Here is a 14,944-nt window from a genome sequence, read left to right on the forward strand (position 1 = left end):
CTCTGAGACTCTGTTGAATAGAAACAACAACAACATGGAGCTCTGAGACTCTGTTGAATAGAAACAACAACAACATGGAGCTCTGAGACTCTGTTGAATAGAAACAACAACATGGAGCTCTGAGACTCTGTTGAATAGAAACAACAACAACATGGAGCTCTGAGACTCTGTTGAATAGAAACAACAACAACATGGAGCTCTGAGACTCTGTTGAATAGAAAAACAACAACATGGAGCTCTGAGACTCTGTTGAATAGAAACAACAACAACATGGAGCTCTGAGACTCTGTTGAATAGAAACAACAACATGGAGCTCTGAGACTCTGTTGAATAGAGACAACAACAACATGGAGCTCTGAGACTCTGTTGAATAGAAACAACAACAACATGGAGCTCTGAGACTCTGTTGAATAGAAACAACAACAACATGGAGCTCTGAGACTCTGTTGAATAGAAACAACAACAACATGGAGCTCTGAGACTCTGTTGAATAGAAACAACAACAACATGGAGCTCTGAGACTCTGTTGAATAGAAACAACAACATGGAGCTCTGAGACTCTGTTGAATAGAAACAACAACAACATGGAGCTCTGAGACTCTGTTGAATAGAAACAACAACATGGAGCTCTGAGACTCTGTTGAATAGAAACAACAACAACATGGAGCTCTGAGACTCTGTTGAATAGAAACAACAACAACATGGAGCTCTGAGACTCTGTTGAATAGAAACAACAACAACATGGAGCTCTGAGACTCTGTTGAATAGAAACAACAGCTTTTTAACTGTTGTTAGATCCCAAATGAGTATTTAGCGAGGCTGAATCTGTTTAAGATTGCTTGAATGTTTTAAAGTTTTGTAGAGTCAGAGATGTATTATTCAGCTTTTCTCACCAATCCCTACTGTCTGTCACAGACTAATATAGAAAGTTGCACTACCCTCAGAATACACTATATACTGTATATAAACGTATGTGGACACCCCTTCAAACGAGTGGACTGGTCTATTTTAGCCACACTCAGAATACACTATATACTGTATATAAACGTATGTGGACACCCCTTCAAACGAGTGGACTGGTCTATTTTAGCCACACTCAGAATACACTATATACTGTATATAAACGTATGTGGACACCCCTTCAAACGAGTGGACTGGTCTATTTTAGCCACACCCGTTGCTGACGTGTCAAATCGCGGCTCGTTATTTCCAGTGAAGGGAAATCGTAACACTACAGCGGACAATGACATTCTAGATGTTTCTGTGCTTCCGACTTTGTGGCAACAGTTTAGGGAAGGCCCTTTCCTGTTTCGACAGGACAATGACCCCCGTGCACAAAGCGAGGTATACAGTGAGGTATCTCGAAAATGGTTTGTCGAAATCGGTGTTGGAAGAACTTGACTGGCCTGCACAGGGCCCTGAACTCAACCCTCAACGATCACCTTTCAGATTAATTGGAACGCCGACTGCGAGACAGACCTAATCGCCCAATATCAGTGCCCCAATCTCACTAATGCTCTCATGGCTGAATGGAAGCAAGTCCCTCAGCAATGTTCCAACATCTAGAGGAAAGCCTTCCCAGAAGAGTGGAGGCTGTTATAGCAGCAATGTTCCAACATCTAGTGGAAAGCCTTCCCAGAAGAGTGGAGGTTGTTATAGCAGCAATGTTCCAACATCTAGTGGAAAGCCTTCCCAGAAGAGTGGAGGCTGTTATAGCAGCAATGTTCCAACATCTAGTGGAAAGCCTTCCCAGAAGAGTGGAGGCTGTTATAGCAGCAATGTTCCAACATCTAGTGGAAAGCCTTCCCAGAAGAGTGGAGGCTGTTATAGCAGCAATGTTCCAACATCTAGTGGAAAGCCTTCCCAGAAGAGTGGAGGCTGTTATAGCAGCAATGTTCCAACATCTAGTGGAAAGCCTTCCCAGAAGAGTGGAGGCTGTTATAGCAGCAATGTTCCAACATCTAGTGGAAAGCCTTCCCAGAAGAGTGGAGGCTGTTATAGCAGCAATGTTCCAACATCTAGTGGAAAGCCTTCCCAGAAGAGTGGAGGCTGTTATAGCAGCAATGTTCCAACATCTAGTGGAAATCCTTCCCAGAAGAGTGGAGGCTGTTATAGCAGCAATGTTCCAACATCTAGTGGAAAGCCTTCCCAGAAGAGTGGAGGCTGTTATAGCAGCAAAGGTGGGACCAACTCCATATTAATGCCAATGATTTTGGAATGAGATGTTGGACGAGCAGCTGTCCTCATACTGCTGGTCATATAGTGTATAGTGTTTAGTCTGTCAACAGAGTTGACCTGTCCCCCTACTCCCCTCTAAGCCAATTCAAGAGAGAAAGTTGAGAAGTTACAAGCGTCTTATTTGATTCGGGCTACTGAGTGACAGAAATAGATGGCTAGAATCCACTGCTAGGACTAGGTTAATCTGTGGCTGTGTTTGAATTAACAGCCCTGTGGGCCCTGGTCAAAAGTAGTGTACTGTATAGGGAATAGGATGCCAGAGTCCTATAGGCCCTGGTCAAAAGTAGTGCACTATTTAGGGAATAGGGTGCCAGAGTCCTAAAGGTCCTGGTCAAAAGTAGTGCACTATTTAGGGAATAGGGTGCCAGAGTCCTATAGGTCCTGGTCAAAAGTAGTGCACTATTTAGGGAATTAGGGTGCCATTTCAGACAAGACCTGTGTTTTTCACCACCACAGTTCCCAACATAACAACCTCTTCAGCCTGTAACTCTGCCACCACTCTCAGACCTCCTGTCTGTCTGTCTGTCTGTCTGTCTGTCTGTCTGTCTGTCTGTCTGTCTGTCTGTCTGTCTGTCTGTCTGTCTGTCTGTCTGTCTGTCTGTCTGTCTGTCTGTCTGTCTGTCTGTCTGTCTGTCTGTCTGTCTGTCTGTCTGTCTGTCTGTCTGTCTGTCTGTCTGCGTTCCTTCAGCCTGTCACTCTTCCACCACTCTCAGACCGCCTGTCTGTCTGTCTGCATCTCTTCAGCCTGTCACTCTTCCACCACTCTCAGCCCTCCTGTCTGTTTGCGTTCCAAATGGCACCCTATTCCCTATATAGTGCACTACTTTAGACCAGGGCCTATAGGACTCTGGTTAAATGTAGTGCACTAGGGAATAGGGGTCCGTTTGCCCTCCTGTGTTTCCTGTGCGTCACGGAGGACAAGGTCGTTAAATGTTTCAGTCTGGTTGGTGGGAGCGTCGCGAGGAGAATCTTCCTGAGTGAAACAGGAAGTGAGAAGTGTATATATTTTTTTTTTATCTCCGAACAGGAAGACACTCGCTCAGAGAGCAGAGAAGAAGAAAGTATAGGCCAGCTCTACTCTATTGTACAGACACAGCAGCAGTAGTCTAGTTTAACATCAGGTGACCTGGTCTATTGAATTCCTGCTGTCTGAAGTGGACACCGTGACATAGGTGACATGATGTTGTGTGTGAAGCAGCACAGTTCTCTCTCTCTCTCTCTCTCTCTCTCTCTCTCTCTCTCTCTCTCTCCCTCTCTCTTCTCTCTCTCTCTCTCTCTCTCTCTCTCTGTCTCTCTCTCTCTCTCTCTCTCTCTCTCTCTCTCTCTCTCTCTGTGATGTTATTGTACAGTATGAATGCTGGGAACTGTATAACTAAGATGGTGAATATCTAATGAGAGCCCCTACTGTACAGTACTGTATTAGTGTTGGGAATTTAAAGGTTGACTGTGAAATGAGTAACTCAGCCTGTATACAATGACCTGTAGTAACAGACACAGCACTGTCATAACCCTCCTCTGTCTCGTGAGCCATCAGCTGACCAGCTGTTGTATTCAGGGTCGGGCGCAATTGTGTGTGTGTGTGTGTGTGTGTGTGTATGTACATACTCTGTGTGTGTGTGTATTTTCCATCCGTGTGTCACTCACATCTCTTCCTGTGTGTGAGGCCTGAGCAGAGAGGTCAGTGAACTCAGGGTGGGTCCTGCTGCAGGCTTCCCTGCTTCACCACCACTAACCAGCCCCCGCTGGCCAGCCCCTGGTTCCTCTTCCTGGACACAAGTGACTGGCTGGGAGGGGAAGGGCCCTGTTGGAGCCAGCACAGAGAGGGGGGGGGGGGGGGATGTCTCTCTCTCTCTCTCTCTGACGTACTGACTGACTGCCAGTAACCCCACGCAGTACAGAGCCAGTAACCCCACACAGTACAGAGCCAGTAACCCCACGCAGTACAGAGCCAGTAACCCCACGCAGTACAGAGCCAGTAACCCCACGCAGTACAGAGCCAGTAACCCCACGCAGTACAGAGCCAGTAACCAGTACAGAGCCAGTAACGCAGTACAGAGCCAGTAACACGCAGTACAGAGCCAGTAACCCCACGCAGTACAGAGCCAGTAACCCCACGCAGTACAGAGCCAGTAACCCCACGCAGTACAGAGCCAGTAACCCCACGCAGTACAGAGCCAGTAACCCCACGCAGTACAGAGCCAGTAACCCCACGCAGTACAGAGCCAGTACAGAGCCAGTAACCCCACGCAGTACAGAGCCAGTAACCCCACGCAGTACAGAGCCAGTAACCCCACGCAGTACAGAGCCAGTAACCCCACGCAGTACAGAGCCAGTAACCCCACGCAGTACAGAGCCAGTAACCCCGCAGTACAGAGCCAGTACAGAGCCAGTAACCCCACGCAGTACAGAGCCAGTAAGCCCCACGCAGTACAGAGCCAGTAACCCCACGCAGTACAGAGCCAGTAACCCCACGCAGTACAGAGCCAGTACAGAGCCAGTAACCCCACGCAGTACAGAGCCAGTAACCCCACGCAGTACAGAGCCAGTAACCCCACGCAGTACAGAGCCAGTAACCCCACGCAGTACAGAGCCAGTAACCCCACGCAGTACAGAGCCATCGATGCAGCTCTTTCCATTCCTCTGCAGGCCCACCAGCTCCGGTCACCAACCAGCCTCCTTCAAAAGAACACAAGTTGAATCACAGCCATTGGAATTCACCCCACTGTCAAGTGAATTCACCAACAAAAGATCATTCTTTCATTGTCGTGACTTTTTCTGTCAGTACTTCTGGGGGGGAGGATAGTTACTTCAGTTTTTGTTCTGTTTCAGACATTTTTAATTGCTGTAAACATGTTTGAAGAAGATTTCTTGAAGATAGTTAAGAAAAGGCCCCTATATTGTATTTAGAGGATTAGCTTGGAAAGGAAACAAAGCTGCCGCGTCGTCCTGAAGGTCTTGGATTAGAGGGTTTTCCCCTGTAGAGACAGGAAGTCTGTGTGTTTTCCCCCTGTAGAGACAGGAAGTCTGTGTGTTTTCCCCCTGTAGAGACAGGAAGTCTGTGTGTTTTCCCCCTGTAGAGACAGGAAGTCTGTGTGTTTTCCCCCTGTAGAGACAGGAAGTCTGTGTGTTTTCCCCTGTAGAGACAGAGTCTGTGTGTTTTCCCCTGTAGAGACAGGAAGTCTGTGTGTTTTCCCCCTGTAGAGACAGGAAGTCTGTGTGTTTTCCCCCTGTAGAGACAGGAAGTCTGTGTGTTTCCCCTGTAGAGACAGGAAGTCTGTGTGTTTTCCCCTGTAGAGACAGGAAGTCTGTGTGTTTTCCCCCTGTAGAGACAGGAAGTCTGTGTGTTTCCCCTGTAGAGACAGGAAGTCTGTGTGTTTTCCCCCTGTAGAGACAGGAAGTCTGTGTGTTTTCCCCCTGTAGAGACAGGAAGTCTGTGTGTTTTCCCCCTGTAGAGACAGGAAGTCTGTGTGTTTTCCCCCTGTAGAGATAGGAAGTCTGTGTGTTTCCCCTGTAGAGACAGGAAGTCTGTGTGTTTTCCCCTGTAGAGACAGGAAGTCTGTGTGTTTTCCCCCTGTAGAGACAGGAAGTATGTGTGTTTTCCCCCTGTAGAGACAGGAAGTCTGTGTGATTTCCCCTGTAGAGACAGAAAGGGAAGTCTGTGTGTTTTCCCCCTGTAGAGACAGGAAGGGAAGTCTGTGTGTTTACCCCCTGTAGAGGCAGAAAGGGAAGTCTGTGTGTTTTCCCCCTGTAGAGACAGGAAGGGAAGTCTGTGTGTTTTCCCCCTGTAGAGACAGGAAGTCTGTGTGTTTTCCCCCTGTAGAGACAGGAAGTCTGTGTGATTTCCCCTGTAGAGACAGGAAGGGAAGTCTGTGTGTTTTCCCCCTGTAGAGACAGGAAGGGAAGTCTGTGTGTTTTCCCCCTGTAGAGACAGGAAGGGAAGTCTGTGTGTTTTCCCCCTGTAGAGACAGGAAGGGAAGTCTGTGTGTTTTCCCCCTGTAGAGGCAGAAAGGGAAGTCTGTGTGTTTTCCCCCTGTAGAGACAGGAAGGGAAGTCTGTGTGTTTTTCCCCTGTAGAGACAGGAAGGGAAGTCTGTGTGTTTTCCCCCTGTAGAGACAGGAAGTGAAGTCTGTGTGTTTACAGCCCTGCTATGCTATGGCCATCGGGCGTCCAGCATTGCCATCAACCGTTGAGCAAATACTTCCTTTGAAATCAATGAAAGATCCTTCACTGTGTTGTGTCACGTCCAATGGAAGCTTCCAAGCTCAATAATCGGCGAGGTTCAATTCTCGATGGCTGACGCCCGTTCATTCTGTCTTATGTATTGAAATGATGAGCAATAAAGTGGATTTTGGTTGCAGGTCGCCTCCACTAGACACCACTGGTTATATCCTCCACTAGACACCACTGGTTATATCCTCCACTAGACACCACTGGTTATATCCTCCACTAGACACCACTGGTTATGTCCTCCACTAGACACCACTGGTTATGTCCTCCACTAGACACCACTGGTTATATCCTCCACTAGACACCACTGGTTATGTCCTCCACTAGACACCACTGGTTATATCCTCCACTAGACACCACTGGTTATATCCTCCACTAGACACCACTGGTTATATCCTCCACTAGACACCACTGTCCTCCACTAGAGACCACTGATTATGTCCTCCACTAGACACCACTGGTTATATCCTCCACTAGACACCACTGGTTATATCCTCCACTAGACACCACTGGTTATATCCTCCACTAGACACCACTGGTTATATCCTCCACTAGACACCACTGGTTATATCCTCCACTAGACACCACTGTCCTCCACTAGAGACCACTGATTATGTCCTCCACTAGACACCACTGGTTATATCCTCCACTAGACACCACTGGTTATATCCTCCACTAGACACCACTGGTTATGTCCTCCACTAGACACCACTGGTTATATCCTCCACTAGACACCACTGGTTATGTCCTCCACTGTCCTCCACTAGACACCACTGGTTATGTCCTCCACTAGACACCACTGGTTATATCCTCCACTAGACACCACTGTCCTCCACTAGACACCACTGGTTATGTCCTCCACTAGACACCACTGTCCTCCACTAGACACCACTGGTTATGTCCTCCACTAGACACCACTGGTTATGATCTCCACTAGACACCACTGGTTATATCCTCCACTAGACACCACTGGTTATGTCCTCCACTAGACACCACTGGTTATATCCTCCACTAGACACCACTGGTTATATCCTCCACTAGACACCACTGGTTATATCCTCCACTAGACACCACTGTCCTCCACTAGAGACCACTGATTATGTCCTCCACTAGACACCACTGGTTATATCCTCCACTAGACACCACTGGTTATATCCTCCACTAGACACCACTGGTTATATCCTCCACTAGACACCACTGGTTATATCCTCCACTAGACACCACTGTCCTCCACTAGAGACCACTGATTATGTCCTCCACTAGACACCACTGGTTATATCCTCCACTAGACACCACTGGTTATATCCTCCACTAGACACCACTGGTTATGTCCTCCACTAGACACCACTGGTTATATCCTCCACTAGACACCACTGGTTATGTCCTCCACTAGACACCACTGGTTATGTCCTCCACTAGACACCACTGGTTATGTCCTCCACTAGACACCACTGGTTATATCCTCCACTAGACACCACTGTCCTCCACTAGACACCACTGGTTATGTCCTCCACTAGACACCACTGTCCTCCACTAGACACCACTGGTTATGTCCTCCACTAGACACCACTGGTTATGTCCTCCACTAGACACCACTGGTTATATCCTCCACTAGACACCACTGGTTATGTCCTCCACTAGACACCACTGGTTATGTCCTCCACTAGACACCACTGGTTATATCCTCCACTAGACACCACTGGTTATGGCCTCCACTAGACACCACTGGTTATGTCCTCTACTAGACACCACTGGTTATGCCCTCCACTAGACACCACTGGTTATGTCCTCTACTAGACACCACTGGTTATATCCTCCACTAGACACCACTGGTTATATCCTCCACTAGACACCACTGTCCTCCACTAGACACCACTGGTTATGTCCTACACTAGACACCACTGGTTATATCCTCCACTAGACACCACTGGTTATGTCCTCCACTAGACACCACTGGTTATATCCTCCACTAGACACCACTGGTTATGTCCTCCACTAGACACCACTGGTTATGTCCTCCACTAGACACCACTGGTTATATCCTCCACTAGACACCACTGGTTATGTCCTCCACTAGACACCACTGGTTATATCCTCCACTAGACACCACTGGTTATATCCTCCACTAGACACCACTGGTTATGTCCTCCACTAGACACCACTGGTTATATCCTCCACTAGACACCACTGGTTATATCCTCCACTAGACACCACTGGTTATGTCCTCCACTAGACACCACTGGTTATATCCTCCACTAGACACCACTGTCCTCCACTAGACACCACTGGTTATGTCCTCCACTAGACACCACTGTCCTCCACTAGACACCACTGGTTATGTCCTCCACTAGACACCACTGGTTATGTCCTCCACTAGACACCACTGGTTATATCCTCCACTAGACACCACTGGTTATGTCCTCCACTAGACACCACTGGTTATGTCCTCCACTAGACACCACTGGTTATATCCTCCACTAGACACCACTGGTTATGGCCTCCACTAGACACCACTGGTTATGTCCTCCACTAGACACCACTGGTTATGTCCTCCACTAGACACCACTGGTTATGTCCTCTACTAGACACCACTGGTTATGCCCTCCACTAGACACCACTGGTTATGTCCTCTACTAGACACCACTGGTTATATCCTCCACTAGACACCACTGGTTATATCCTCCACTAGACACCACTGGTTATGTCCTCCACTAGACACCACTGGTTATATCCTCCACTAGACACCACTGGTTATATCCTCCACTAGACACCACTGGTTATATCCTCCACTAGACACCACTGTCCTCCACTAGACACCACTGGTTATGTCCTCCACTAGACACCACTGGTTATATCCTCCACTAGACACCACTGGTTATATCCTCCACTAGACACCACTGGTTATGTCCTCCACTAGACACCACTGGTTATATCCTCCACTAGACACCACTGGTTATATCCTCCACTAGACACCACTGGTTATATCCTCCACTAGACACCACTGGTTATATCCTCCACTAGACACCACTGGTTATATCCTCCACTAGACACCACTGTTATGTCCTCCACTAGACACCACTGGTTATGTCCTCCACTAGACACCACTGGTTATATCCTCCACTAGACACCACTGGTTATATCCTCCACTAGACACCACTGGTTATGTCCTCCACTAGACACCACTGTCCTCCACTAGACACCATTGGTTATGTCCTCCACTAGACACCACTGGTTATATCCTCCACTAGACACCACTGGTTATGTCCTCCACTAGACACCACTGGTTATGTCCTCCACTAGACACCACTGGTTATGTCCTCCACTAGACACCACTGGTTATATCCTCCACTAGACACCACTGGTTATATCCTCCACTAGACACCACTGGTTATATCCTCCACTAGACACCACTGGTTATATCCTCCACTAGACACCACTGGTTATATCCTCCACTAGACACCACTGTTATGTCCTCCACTAGACACCACTGGTTATGTCCTCCACTAGACACCACTGGTTATATCCTCCACTAGACACCACTGGTTATATCCTCCACTAGACACCACTGGTTATGTCCTCCACTAGACACCACTGTCCTCCACTAGACACCACTGGTTATGTCCTCCACTAGACACCACTGGTTATATCCTCCACTAGACACCACTGGTTATGTCCTCCACTAGACACCACTGGTTATGGCCTCCACTAGACACCTGGTTATGGCCTCCTGGATGAATATGGTGCAGTACATTAGAGGGACTAGAATACAGATGCTTTCCCTTCTGCTCCTCTTCTGTCCTCCCCTCTTCCCATTTTCCCCTCTGCTCCTCTCCTCTGCTCCTCTCCTCCTCTTCCCCTATCCTTTTCTCCTCATCTCCTCTGCTCCTCTCTTCCCCTCTCCTCCTCTCCTCTCCTCCTGTCCTCTTCCTCTCTCCTCTGCTCCTCTCATCCCCTCTCCTCCTCTCCTCTCCTCCTGTCCTCTTCCTCTCCTCTGCTCCTCTCTTCCCCCTCTCTCCTCTCCTCCTGTCCTCTTCCTCTCTCCTCTGCTCCTCTCTTCCCCTCTCCTCCTCTCCTCTCCTCCTGTCCTCTTCCTCTCTCCTCTGCTCCTCTCTTCCCCTCTCCTCCTCTCATCTCCTCCTGTCCTCTTCCTCTCTCCTCTGCTCCTCTCTTCCCCTCTCCTCCTCTCCTCTCCTCCTGTCCTCTTCCTCTCTCCTCTGCTCCTCTCATCTCCTCTCCTCCTCTCCTCTCCTCCTTTCCTCTTCCCCTCCCCTCCTCCCTTCTCCTCAGGTAGATCATCACATTGACACAGCGCCGATGGCAAAGCAACTCAACGTGTATAGTGTAGCTGCAGAGTTAGTTAGCGAGCAGCACTGTCCCAGCAGTTTCTATTGTAAAGGCCCTGTGTAAACCCCTAGGAAACACAGCAGTTATCTATTGTAAAAACCCTGTATAAACCCCTAGGAAACACAGCAGGTTCTATTGTAAAGGCCCTGTGTAAACCCCTAGGAAACACAGCAGGTTCTCTAGAACAGGAATGTAGCCTAGCATCCTCATCTTGCACTTACTGAAGGTAGAAGGCTATTAAACCTACAGAAAGCGTTTGAAACTCTAGCCTGCAGCAGACGACTGTGACGGAAGACATGTCTCATTTGCTACGTAGACCACTTTTATTCAATTCAATTGAGTTTTATGTATCCCCCCCCCCCGAGGGACAAACGCTCTAGTGTCTGTTTCGTATCTGGTGTAAATAGTGGGTCTGTGTTCCCGGTAGACGGCTCTCTACAACCTGCTGTGGTGCTCTGTTCTCTACACCACATCCTCTCCTCTCAGTGAGCCTGCCCACCTGCATCACCCCCTCCGTCTGCATCTGCGTCCTGAATAGCACCCTTATTCCCTATTTTAGTCAAAGGTCGTGCACTATATAGGGCATAGGTTGCCAGACGCGGGGCGGCAGGGTAGCCTAGTGGTTAGAGCGTTGGACTAGTAACCGAAAGGTTGCAAGTTCAAACCCCTGAGCTGACAAGCTACAAATCTGTCGTTCTGCCCCTGAACAGGCAGTTTAACCCACTGTTCCTAGGCCGTCATTGAAAATAAGAATTTGTTTTTAACTGACTTGTTAAATAAAATACAATTAAAAAATTTAAAAAAGCTGTGTCAAAGCCCCGCAGCTAGCTGGCGCTAGGCTAGCTCATTATGGGTTTAATATTGACACTTGTTCCAGGGACAGACTGGTAATTGTGCAGGTACCCACGTTTCCTCTCATGTTACTGGCTAGTGACGTGTGCTGTCCCTCAGCACTCTACAAGGACTAATCTGATTGGAGCTCGTCTGTCATCAGGTTACAGAAGTACGCCATAGCAACCTACTACGTGCCAATAGATTTATACACTCAGAACCTACACTTTTCAGTACGAGAAACCGCTTGACAGACCGCTTATAGGGGATAGTTTTTACCTTGTAGCGCTGTCTGTCTGTCTGTCTGTCTGTCTGTCTGTCTGTCTGTCTGTCTCTCTCTCTCTCTCTCTCTCTCTCTCTCTCTCTCTGTCTGTCTGTCTGTCTATAGGAATGTTTACCTCCAGTCCTCATGGTCTGTAACAGTGTTAATAGGAATGTTGACCTCCAGTCCTCATGGTCTGTAACAGTGTTAATAGGAATGTTTACCTTCAGTCCTCATGGTCTGTAACAGTGTTAATGGGAATGCTGACCTTCAGTCCTCATGGTCTGTAACAGTGTTAATAGGAATGCTTACCTCCAGTCCTCATGGTCTGTAACAGTGTTAATAGGAATGCTGACCTTCAGTCCTCATGGTCTGTAACAGTGTTAATAGGAATGCTGACCTCCAGTCCTCATGGTCTGTAACAGTGTTAATAGGAATGTTTACCTTCAGTCCTCATGGTCTGTAACAGTGTTAATAGGAATGCTGACCTTCAGTCCTCATGGTCTGTAACAGTGTTAATAGGAATGCTTACCTCCAGTCCTCATGGTCTGTAACAGTGTTAATAGGAATGCTGACCTTCAGTCCTCATGGTCTGTAACAGTGTTAATAGGAATGCTGACCTCCAGTCCTCATGGTCTGTAACAGTGTTAATAGGAATGTTTACCTTCAGTCCTCATGGTCTGTAACAGTGTTAATAGGAATGCTGACCTTCAGTCCTCATGGTCTGTAACAGTGTTAATGAATGCTGACCTTCAGTCCTCATGGTCTGTAACAGTGTTAATAGGAATGTTTACCTTCAGTCCTCATGGTCTGTAACAGTGTTAATAGGAATGCTGACCTTCAGTCCTCATGGTCTGTAACAGTGTTAATAGGAATGCTGACCTTCAGTCCTAATGGTCTGTAACAGTGTTAATAGGAATGCTTACCTCCAGTCCTCATGGTCTGTAACAGTGTTAATAGGAATGCTGACCTTCAGTCCTCGGGGTCTGTAACAGTGTTAATAGGAATGCTGACCTTCAGTCCTCATGGTCTGTAACAGTGTTAATAGGAATGCTGACCTTCAGTCCTCATGGTCTGTAACAGTGTTAATAGGAATGTTTACCTTCAGTCCTCATGGTCTGTAACAGTGTTAATAGGAATGTTTACCTTCAGTCCTCATGGTCTGTAACAGTGTTAATAGGAATGCTGACCTTCAGTCCTCATGGTCTGTAACAGTGTTAATAGGAATGCTGACCTCCAGTCATCATGGTCTGTAACAGTGTTAATAGGAATGTTTACCTTCAGTCCTCATGGTCTGTAACAGTGTTAATAGGAATGCTGACCTTCAGTCCTCATGGTCTGTAACAGTGTTAATAGGAATGCTGACCTTCAGTCCTAATGGTCTGTAACAGTGTTAATAGGAATGCTTACCTCCACTCCTCATGGTCTGTAACAGTGTTAATAGGAATGCTGACCTTCAGTCCTCGGGGTCTGTAACAGTGTTAATAGGAATGCTGACCTTCAGTCCTCGTGGTCTGTAACAGTGTTAATAGGAATGCTGACCTTCAGTCCTCATGGTCTGTAACAGTGTTAATAGGAATGCTGACCTTCAGTCCTCATGGTCTGTAACAGTGTTAATAGGAATGCTGACCTTCAGTCCTCATGGTCTGTAACAGTGTTAATAGGTGGCTTGATGGTCCGTCATGTGAAATTCAATACCAGTGATGCCAGGGGACTAAATCTAGCCCCCAGTTAGCCCCCAGTTAGCCACCAGCTAGCGCCCAGTTAGCTCCCAGTTAGCCCCCAGCTAGCTCCCAGTTAGCCCCCAGTTATCTCCTAGTTATCTCCCAGCTAGCTCCCAGTTAGCCCCCAGCTAGCCCCCAGCTAGCCCCTACCCACTGGCTCAGATGTAGTTTAACACTTTAGAAATGTTTTCCTCACTTTTTCTCTGATTTCAGGTATTGACTTCAAAATCAGGACGATAGAGTTGGACGGGAAGAAGATCAAGCTCCAGATATGGTGAGTTTGCCTGGCTACCCAGACTCCTAGCTCCAGATAATAGTGAGTTTGCCTGGTTACCCAGACTCCTAGCTCCATATATGGTGAGTTTGCCTGGTTACCCAGACTACTAGCTCCAGATATGGTGAGTTTGCCTGGTTACCCAGACTCCTAGCTCCAGATATGGTGAGTTTGCCTGGCTACCCAGACTCCTAGCTCCAGATATAGTGAGTTTGCCTGGTTACCCAGACTCCTAGCTCCAGATATGGTGAGTTTGCCTGGTTACCCAGACTCCTAGCTCCAGATATGGTGAGTTTGCCTGGTTACCCAGACTCCTAGCTCCAGATATAGTGAGTTTGCCTGGTTACCCAGACTCCTAGCTCCAGATATGGTGAGTTTGCCTGGTTACCCAGACTCCTAGCTCCAGATATGGTGAGTTTGCCTGGTTACCCAGACTCCTAGCTCCAGATATAGTGAGTTTGCCTGGTTACCCAGACTCCTAGCTCCATATATGGTGAGTTTGCCCGGTTACCCAGACTCCTACCTCCAGATATAGTGAGTTTGCCTGGTTACCCAGATTCCTAGCTCCAGATATAGTGAGTTTACCTGGCTACCCAGACTCCTAGCTCCAGATATAATGAGTTTGCCTGGCTACCCAGACTCCTAGCTCCAGATATGGTGAGTTTGCCTGGTTACCCAGACTCCTAGCTCCATATATGGTGAGTTTGCCTGGCTACCCAGACTCCTTGCTCCATATATGGTGAGTTTGCCTGGCTACCCAGACTCCTTGCTCCAGATATAGTGAGTTTGCCTGGTTACCCAGACTCCTAGCTCCAGATATGGTGAGTTTGACTGGCTACCCAGACTCCTAGCTCCAGATATAGTGAGTTTGCCTGGTTACCCAGACTCCTAGCTCCAGCCATACGCCACGCCCACAGACGTTAGTTTCTTCTCCACAATGAGTCTGGATCTGAGTACCTCCTCGACCCTTCACTGAATGGGAACACATTCAGGGAAGTCTGATTGGTCCAGAAACCGATGAGTTGAGACAAAACACACGTGGGT

The 14,944-nt window shown here is 47.9% G+C and overlaps 1 pseudogene; it reads left to right on the plus strand.

Moving 5' to 3' along the window:
• The window catches only part of LOC135565152 (ras-related protein Rab-8B-like), a 71,900-nt pseudogene that overhangs the window by 4,503 nt on the left and 52,453 nt on the right, over nt 1-14,944 (plus strand).

Source organism: Oncorhynchus nerka, linkage group LG27 (genome assembly GCF_034236695.1).
Source record: "Oncorhynchus nerka isolate Pitt River linkage group LG27, Oner_Uvic_2.0, whole genome shotgun sequence".
Taxonomy (NCBI): Eukaryota; Metazoa; Chordata; class Actinopteri; order Salmoniformes; family Salmonidae; genus Oncorhynchus; species Oncorhynchus nerka.